The sequence below is a fragment of the Aethalodelphis obliquidens genome, unplaced genomic scaffold, assembly GCF_003676395.1.
Source record: "Aethalodelphis obliquidens isolate GAN/ISIS:26980383/991018 unplaced genomic scaffold, ASM367639v1 scaffold86, whole genome shotgun sequence".
NCBI classification, from domain to species: Eukaryota; Metazoa; Chordata; class Mammalia; order Artiodactyla; family Delphinidae; genus Aethalodelphis; species Aethalodelphis obliquidens.
In genome coordinates, this window is record NW_020838030.1 from 1,399,839 (window position 1) to 1,408,895 (window position 9,057).

Here is a 9,057-nt window from a genome sequence, read left to right on the forward strand (position 1 = left end):
CTTCCCTCTGCCTGCAGAGCTTCTCTCCCAGGTCTTCCCTTGGCTGGTCCCAGCACAAATGTCATCTCCTCCAGAAGGCCCTCCTTGACCACCTCGTCACCCTTTATCATCTCATCCCATTTCCTTGTCTTCCTTTGCTTCTGTGAACTCTTATTTACTTGCTCACCTATTCATGGCCCAGCGCCCCTGCTCCGTAAGGACGAAGACTGTCTCGTTCGCTGCTGTAGCCCCAGCACCTAGAGCAGTGACTAGCACCTAACAGGTTGTGGTTAAACAACTGAAGAATGAATGAAAGCAGGGAAGGAAGGAATCAGCCCACACGGGGTCTGGTGCCGGGGCCAGGACACAGGCAGGAGGGAGGCAGCAAATGCCTGGGGTCCTGAAAGATGACGACAGCCCCTTCCCTGCCCCCACCCCGCCAAGGTTACTTCCCTGAATCCAAGGTGCTCAGGGGAGGGGGTGGCTTCCCAGAGGGAGCAGGGAGACCTCATGGGATACAGAGAGGGAGAAATGGTCTAGAACATGAGGAATAGCAACACTCTAGGAGATTATGTAGCCATTAAAAGTGACAAGCGTGAGAAATAACATCTGCAGAGGAAAAAGCCCAAGTGGAACTGCCTTACAGGCTGATGACAACCACAAGTAAGCTGAGTCTCACTGCGCCTCAGCAAAATGCTGGAAACAACTTTGTTATCCAACTTGAAGGGGAGAGGAGCAGGTAAATAAACTACGCCCCACACAGCCACTTGATGGGCATTCTGCAGCTAGAATAATCCAGGGAGATGGTGACCCTATAAAGCTAAGTGAAGAAAAAGCAAAACATAAAATGGTATATGTCATATGATCTAAACAAAAATAGACAGTGGAAGAAAGACTGGAAGGAAATGCACCAAAGCGTCCCTGTATAATGAGTTAGTGGAGGATGATTTTAGTTTTCTTCTTGGTCTTTATCCTTCTTTTCAAAATGGTCTACATTTAACAATAATTGCATGCTTAATCAGGGAGAAAGTAACTTAATTTAAAATGATACTCTTATTATTATTTTTTTAATGATAGCAAGAGGGCAGAGGAGTGTGCACTTACCAGTGCTGCACGGGGTGGGGGGCTCTGCAATATCTTTTTTTAAATTGATATCGCTGTGTTTAATTATTTTAAATAGTTTGAATGCCCAAAAACATTTTACAAGATTTCTTTTTTGGAAATATAGACAAAGGAAGAACCAGGAAACTGGTCAACAGGAGGCCAGTCCCAGCTCAGGGACCAAGTGGGACCTTCTCCCTTCTGGGCCTCAGTCTCCTGGTCTGTAGAATGGGGTTAACCATCTTTGCCTCCCATTGTTGCTATAGGATCCAGGCCTCTAGAGAAATGGTGTGCCCATGTCCAGTACTTAGCAGATGCTCAGTAAATGCTGGTGCCCTCTGCCCTCCAAGAAAAGGAGACCCCAGCCAGGGCCCTCCCTACTGCTACACTCCCATCAGGTAGGCAGGGAGTAGTCTCCAAACCCTTTTGATCTTGCACTCCCATCTACAGAAAATGTACATTCCTCTGCAGTAACATATGCATATTATGTATGTAATACCCATGTTTCACTATATCTGTGTATCACATCATACGATACACACAGACATAGAAAAAATTAAATTGTGATAAAACATAAACGTAAAGCAAAACTCTTAATATTTTCTCCATCTTCCTCCTCAAGAAATGTCCCGGGTGTGGCAGCCACACCCCGCGATGGGGACCACTAGCTGAACCTGTGAGCTCCTGCAGGGCTCAGGTCACCGAGGGCTCAGGCAGCAAATCGTCCCAGCAAATTGTTGATGCTCACTCCAGAGCAGTTTGGAGGGGGGTTCTGGCTGGTTTACATTTGAAAGAAACAAAACAACCGCAAAAAGTAAATCACTCAAACCAGAATCTGACCCCTCCACTAAGAACCTGAGAGAGCTGGACCAGGTAATCTCTGAGGGGGGTCCTTCCTGCTGTCCCCAGGTATCACCCCTCCCCCAGCCCCTCCCCACCCACTTGAAGGAGGTGGCCTCTCTTGGGAGGCCGGGAGGCCACAGTGATTTACCCCCTCCTAGGGCCCAGACTCACTATAAAATACAGCTGCCCTCCAGGACTCCTGCCAACCCAGAGCCAGCTGCCCATAAACCCCAGACGTAAATCTCGAGACCCAGTTCCATCAGGACAGAAGGCAGACAGTAAATTCATGGCTCCAGGGCCTCCGGCAGCAGACCCTCCTGGGAGAATTCATTTTTCACCCTAGGATAAATTACCCTTGTTGGAGGGGAGAGGTGAAGAATCTGTTTATTCGGTTGAAAAAAATGGTTGTTTGAAGGGCACCCCCATGGGGCTCCCCAGCGGGGCTGTCAGCTCCCAGGGCTACGCAGCCAGATGCCTCCAGGACTGGGGTCTCTCGGCAGGCCCCTCTCACTCAGCGCCCTAAAACGCATTCCTGCACATCCCCCAGCGCAGTGAAAGACACCGGCGTAACCCCCCAGGCCCTGAGGAATCCCTGTCAGGAAACCCTGAGTGTCACCAGGTCGGCCAGGTCCCCCGCACGGTCCTCTGCCATGTCTGGCCTATTGCGCTGCCTGCTTCCCTCTGCTTGGGGCTTCAGCCTCCACTCTGCTGGACAGACAGGCCTGAGGCCAAACCAAAGCCGCTACCTATCTAGCTTGGGGGACCTTGAACAAGAAAAACCACCTCAAATCTTTATCTTTTTTGTAAAATCACACAAATTCCCTAAGGGAGTGTAAGTCAGAACAGCCATTTTGGAAAGCCTCGTGGCCTCGGGGCTGGGAGTGATCTATTTCTCATCCCCAGTCGGATGTATCAGTGATCGCTTTATGTTGATCTTTTAAAAGTACCAATGTTTGAGTCACCCTTCTTTGTGTCCAATATATCTCCTAATAAAAGAGCAAAGTGCAGAAATGCATGGTAGCAGGCCACCACTTGTGTAAAACAAGGGGAAAGAATAGGAATGTACAGTTGCTTATTATGCATAGAAGAAACTTCTAGAGGAATACGCTAGAAACAGATGATGGTGGTTACCTCCTGTGAGAGAGGCGGGGACTTGGCAAACAGAAGACAGACGCTGCAGAATGACTCTTGGCTGATGTTTTGGGGTGTTTTTTGTTTTTTTTATCTGAACCATGTGACCCTTGAGTTCTCACGCCAGTCCCCTGTTGATGGACAGCTGGTTTATGCCCTTTGGTTTTCTTCATTAACACTGCAATGAACATCCTTATCCACTTTGCTTTATGCATCTATGTTAGATTTGTCTCGAGAATACTTAGAAAAAGGATGGCTGGCTCAAAGGATATGAGCACTTTCCATATTGACAGGTAACTGTCAAACTGGCCCCCCAAATGACCCTACCCGCTTGTTGCATACGTCAGTCTCTGCTCCCCCATGGTCTCACCAACAGTAGACGCTACTCATTTTTTCATTTCCCCTCAACATTGATATTGTGCTGTGGTTTCTATGAGCATTTTCCTAATGCTAACAGAATCATCCCCTGAGGTGGTGAGGTTGACCATCTTTTCATTCACTTTCTGGCCATTTGTGTTTCTTCATCTAGTAACTTCCTGCTTGCATCCATTACATCCTCCTAGACTGCTTATCTTTTCTTACTGATTTGCAGACCTCCTTGCACTCTGGATACTATTCTTTATCAGGGGTGTATGTTTTAAAGACTTTTCCTCCTGGTCTGTGGCTTGTCTTTGAACCTTGGGAATGGTTTCCCTGGTCATATAAAAGTTTTACATTTTTATGTGGTCCAATCTCTCCATTCTTCCTTTCATGGCATCTGCTTTTCGAGCTTCTATCTCCTCATCTGCTAACCTGGCCTTGCAGGGTTGATACAAGGAGTGAATCAGGCATCTAGCAATGCTGAGCAAATGACAAGGATAGTCATTTGGGGGGGGTCTCCCTGCCTCACCCTGCCTCCCAGCCCCCTCACAGCCAGCAGGAGCTTTTTGAAGATAATCACTCTCCTGCTTGAAACCTTTCAGCTACCTAAAGAAATGATGCTTAAACTCCTTTAGTGGGTGAGTTCAAGGTCTCATGCACTGGGCAAGTGCTTGAATGTGTCATCGGTGGGATGGGGGCTGTGGTGCACACGCTCCACAAGGAACAGCAGAAACGCAAGTCCAGGGTTGCCAGATCCTCTGAAGAAAGCTGCACATCTGTTTTTCCTATGTGAAATCTCCCCCTGCCTTCTCCCACACACACTTAAAATTTAATGGCAACTAATTTTTTTAAGCCACTGCCAGCGTCAAGCGAGGTCTATTTACGAGTTGGATGTGGCCATCTCTACCCTCACAATCTAGCCCCAACCCACCGTTCCCGAATTGTGCCCCACTCCCCGCACGTACACATACCTCATGCAGCTGACATGCAAGCCACACTGCACAGCTGTGGACACAGCATGTGTTTCTGAACTCTGTTTTGCACATGCTGATCTCTTGGCCTGAAATGCCCTTCCCTGCTCCTTTCCTTCCTGGATAACTCATCATTGCTCTTTGAAACACTGCTCTTTGAAACTCAAGTCAGGTGTCAACTTCAATTCCCCAACCCAGACAGAATTCCATGCTCCTTCCTTGAGCACCCCATCACTCATGACTCTTGGGACTGGAATTCCAAAGGGAGCAACCTGGGGTCACAGAAAGAGCCCTGGCTCGGGAGAAAGACATTCCTGGGATGAAATTCCTGCTCTGCCACGTCCCAGCAGTGCATTCTTGGGCAAGTGACTTAACCTCTCTGTGCTTCAGGCGCCCAACTGTGAGACAGAGATGATGAGCCCTATACGTGGTTGGGTTTCTGGGAAGAGAAAATGAAACGGTATAAGAGAATGACACGGCACATAGTAGGGACTTAATAATAGTTTGCGGAATGAAAGAATAAACTTTAAAAACGAACAAACAGTGCTCGCTTCGGCAGCACGTATACTAAAATTGGAACGATACAGAGAAGATTAGCATGGCCCCTGCACAAGGATGACACACAAATTCGTGAAGCGTTCCATATTTAAAAAAAAAAAGGAACAAATATTTCCTCAGAATGCTCTGAACTCAGCACATGGAAAAGTTAGCTAATTTTCCGGAATGGAGCCTGGGGGTTATCTAAACTCCTGTGCCTGCCCTTTATTGCTATCTCCTGATTTCAGAGAAGGCCGTGGACCACCTAGCCCTCAGTGGCATGCACTCTGAGGAGCCATTCAAGCCAAGGACTGCAGAGGACTGAGTCCCTGGAGTGTAAACTGAGGCAGACCAGCCAAAGGAAGAAGAGTGGGCACATCCAAGCCGCTGGTGTTTGGGAAGCACAGCAAGAGGCAGCAGCCCACAGGGCTCAGCCCCACATCTGTAGGCTCCGTGAGATGAGAGGCCTTCTTGGCCTTCAGTACTGTGTGCTCATGTCTGGCATACAATAGGTGCTCAAAAAGTGTCTGCCAACTGAATGGATTATTACTTAAATAATACAAATAAGGATGCTTTGCAAAGCATAAACTGCCGTACAAATGCAGCTCCCCGTGAGCGGGGTCGCTGCCGCCTCCACACTCAGGCCTCTGCTGGCCTGCTCCCAGGTTGGCGTCCCTGGGCTGGATACTGCAGACCCACAGATGGATGGGATGGAGTTTCTGCCCCATGGAGCTCTGAATCTAGCAGAGGAGACGGATGAACAAACACACAGTTATCCTCCAACAGGAGAGGGGCCAGGACAAAAACATGGTGGGAGACAGGGGGAGGGGGCAACAGGAAGCTGCACCTTGGCCTGGTCTCAGATCGGAACTAGAGGAAACGATAATTTGCTGGGTGAAGGAGACGATAGGGGAGAGGCACTCCAGGCAGAGGCAGCAGCCTGAGCAAAGACTCAGAGGTCCGGGGCAGAGCAAGGTCTGTGCACAATTAAGGAGGAAAGAAAGGTTACTGCAGCCAGATGCCAGAGGGCTTTGAATATCAGAGGTCTCCAGCTTCAAAGCGAGTGTCGTTGGACCCCTCAGAGTGCGTTTGCATTGGTGTTCAGCATTTTAAAGTTGGGAGGTAGTACGTCAAACTCTGGTTTTTTAGCTTCTCTAGAAAAAAATCAGAAGATCTGGTGGGCTGAGCCAGGGCTCCTATAAAGTCTAACTCTCTGGTTCAACTTTGTCCCCCAGGCCCATTTCACTCCCTTTGCCCACAAATATTTATTCAGCAACTACTACGTGTCAGGCAATGTGCTAGTTCCTGAGGATACAATGAAGAATAAGACAGGCATAGTCATAGCCCTCATGGTACTTACATATTGGTGGGAGAGAAAGGCAATAAACAAGAACATGACATAAGGTCAGGCAGTACAAAGAGCTGGGAAGGAAAAGAAAGTTACAGGACTAAAGGGTGCAATTTTAGATGGGATGGCTGGGAAGGCCTCTGTGAGGAGGAGACAGTTGTGCAGATCTAAATGTAGTGAGTGAACCATGCCCATATAAGATGAAAGATCAACCCAGAAAAAGGATCATCGAATACAAAGGCCCTGCGGCCTCCTTCATCTTTTGGGTCACTTGCCTTGCCCCTTTAAGCACTTAAGTGTGAGACCCCTACTCTAGGTAATGGAGCATAATGGGTAATGGGTAAGCAGGTGTAAACCACCCCCAGATGCATGTTTCAGATAAAACACTTCTGACCAGTAGTGAGGGAGGCATGGGAAATAGGGATATGGGTGGAAGGCATTGCATGGTTTTTTCCCGTTGGAAAAAAGTAATAGGATGACAAGGAAAAGGCAGAGAAGGTTCATCGTACGTGGCACATTCAAACTTGAGCCCAGGACAGAGAAGCCAAGAGTGAGAGCAGGGAAATCCCCATTTCCTTCCTCACAAGCTGCATCACCTGCCAAGCCCTGCAAAGTGGGAAGCAGGGGTGGGAGGAGAGAGACAGATAATGATAAATCTCCTGCAGCCCTGGAGCTGTTTGCTGTGGTTGTTGTGTTTTTTTCCCCCAAGCCTACCTGGGCTGCTGCTTTAGAAAGTCAACTGCAAAGTAAACACTTTGATGGGGTTTGGGTTTTTTGTCTCCCCATCCCCTTTCTAAGCAAAACTAAAGGGTAGATTCCTTGTCCTTTTGCCCACAAAGTAAAAGAAAAAGAGATACTATTGTTTTAAAAGAGGAGAGGAGAGAAACCCTACAATCTTATACCATTCTTCTTGGCTGCGCCAGGGGAAGGAGGCGATTCTGCACACTGACATCATAGTCTGTGTCACGGGACATAACTTCCGCCACTCAAAGCTTTACGTGCATTTTTGAAGGTACAGGGAAATGTTTAAAATCGGCTTCAGTGTTGACACTGCAGTTGTTAAAACCAAACAAAAGATCCTTTCCCAAGTCTGGCTGGTTCTTCTTAAATTTATCTGGGCCCCCACTACCTGATTTAAGGCAATGAGCAGATGTTTCACAGCAGGAAGCGCATTAGCTCCAGATGCCGCCGCTTTGTTCTAGACGTGCACATATATATACTGGCAGACACACACACCACACACAGACACACACAGACACACACACACACACACGGAGGACTTGGGGCAGCAAACGTTCGCAGCTCCCCTGCCAGCACTTGGCATGCCAGCATGGACCATGTGTAACCTCTGCCTGCAGTTCTGACACAGAGATGAGCAGCGGGAGTAAATAGCCAATCAGATCCCACCCCATCGTCTTCCCGCTGTCTCCTAGGTAACAGGCAAAGGGCCACATCAGCTAGCTGGATACCACAGGGACTGGGACACACACACACACACACACACACACACACACACACACACACAAGATCCTCTAAAAGTCCCTAATTGCAGAGCCGCTGAATGTGCCTGTCAGAACCCTGGACAGTTCCCCAAAGGTATTCAATGCCTTTGGTTCCTGCGCACCCGGCAGCCACAGCTCCTACAGCTTTCCCACCTCCGCCCCTTTACGCATGCATGCCATTCCTCTGCCGGGCATGCCTCTCCCCACTGCCATCTCCATCACTCAAAACCTTGCTCATCTTCGGATCCAGCCCAAGACCTTGGTCAAGACTTCCGATGGCTCCCATCACAGAATAAAATCCACGCTCCTCCCCTGTGGTGAGCTGGCCTTTCATGATCTGGCTCTTCCAGCCTCCTCGCTCATCACTCTCCTCCCTCACTCCTTTCTCTTCCTCCAACAGGTCACACCCGCCCTCCCCACATTATCCCCTGCAGACCAGGGCTCTTCGTGGTACTTGCTGTTCCCTCTGCCTACACAGCTCTTCCTTCTGCTCTTGGCATGGCTGAGCTTTCTTGTTCTTCAGTCTTGGCTCAAAAGTTACCTTCTCAGAGAGGCCTCCCCTGATCCCCTTGGACACCCTACCTGAAGAAGTCCCCTCCCCTGGGACTCTCCACCACATCACCTTATGTTCCTGTGTCATCTTCATTACACTGCTGACTCTGAAACGATCCCACTCCTATTTACTTGTTTACTTGTTCTGTCTCCACCATTAAAACGTACAGTCTGTTACGGCAGGGTCTTTGTTTTGTTCATGGCTGTATCCCCAGCCCCCAGAACAGGACCCAATAAATATTTGTTGAATGAATAAAAAGTCATTTCTTCCTGACTGCTTCTTTATTTCCCCCTCTCTCTAATAAGAGAGCTGGACGTGATGACTTCTACTAAGCCTCCTGGCTAACATTCCAAGAGTCCATTAGAGAGCAGAAAGGACTGGCATAAGGAGGAAAATTAATCAGGCCACACCACGGGAAGAACCTGCCGGTGGAGAGCTGACCTTCTCCACTGGGTCACGGCGCTCTCCTCCCCTGAGTGGCCTCCCTGACAAGGACTGGCTGCTGCTTTCAACTTCACGTTCCCCAGGCACTGGGCACCTTGAACTTTTGTGTTCTGAGGGACTGGGAGCAACTTGAAGCTGAGGACTGGGTTTTATTTTTCTGATCCCACAAAGAGACCAGGAAGAGCCTGGGGGAGGGGGAGGGAGCCCTCTAGAAGCATTTACTGTAGTGAATAGAAGAGAAGGTGTCGCTATCTACAGGGCCAAAAGCCTCAAGGTGGAGGTTCATTA

The 9,057-nt window shown here is 48.8% G+C and overlaps 1 non-coding gene across 1 annotated transcript; it reads left to right on the plus strand.

Moving 5' to 3' along the window:
• The first annotated feature begins 4,928 nt into the window (after positions 1-4,928).
• On the plus strand, positions 4,929-5,035 carry LOC113613325 (U6 spliceosomal RNA). Its single transcript, XR_003430179.1, has one exon. It is a non-coding gene; the product is annotated as a U6 spliceosomal RNA (small nuclear RNA).
• The last annotated feature ends 4,022 nt before the right edge of the window (positions 5,036-9,057 follow it).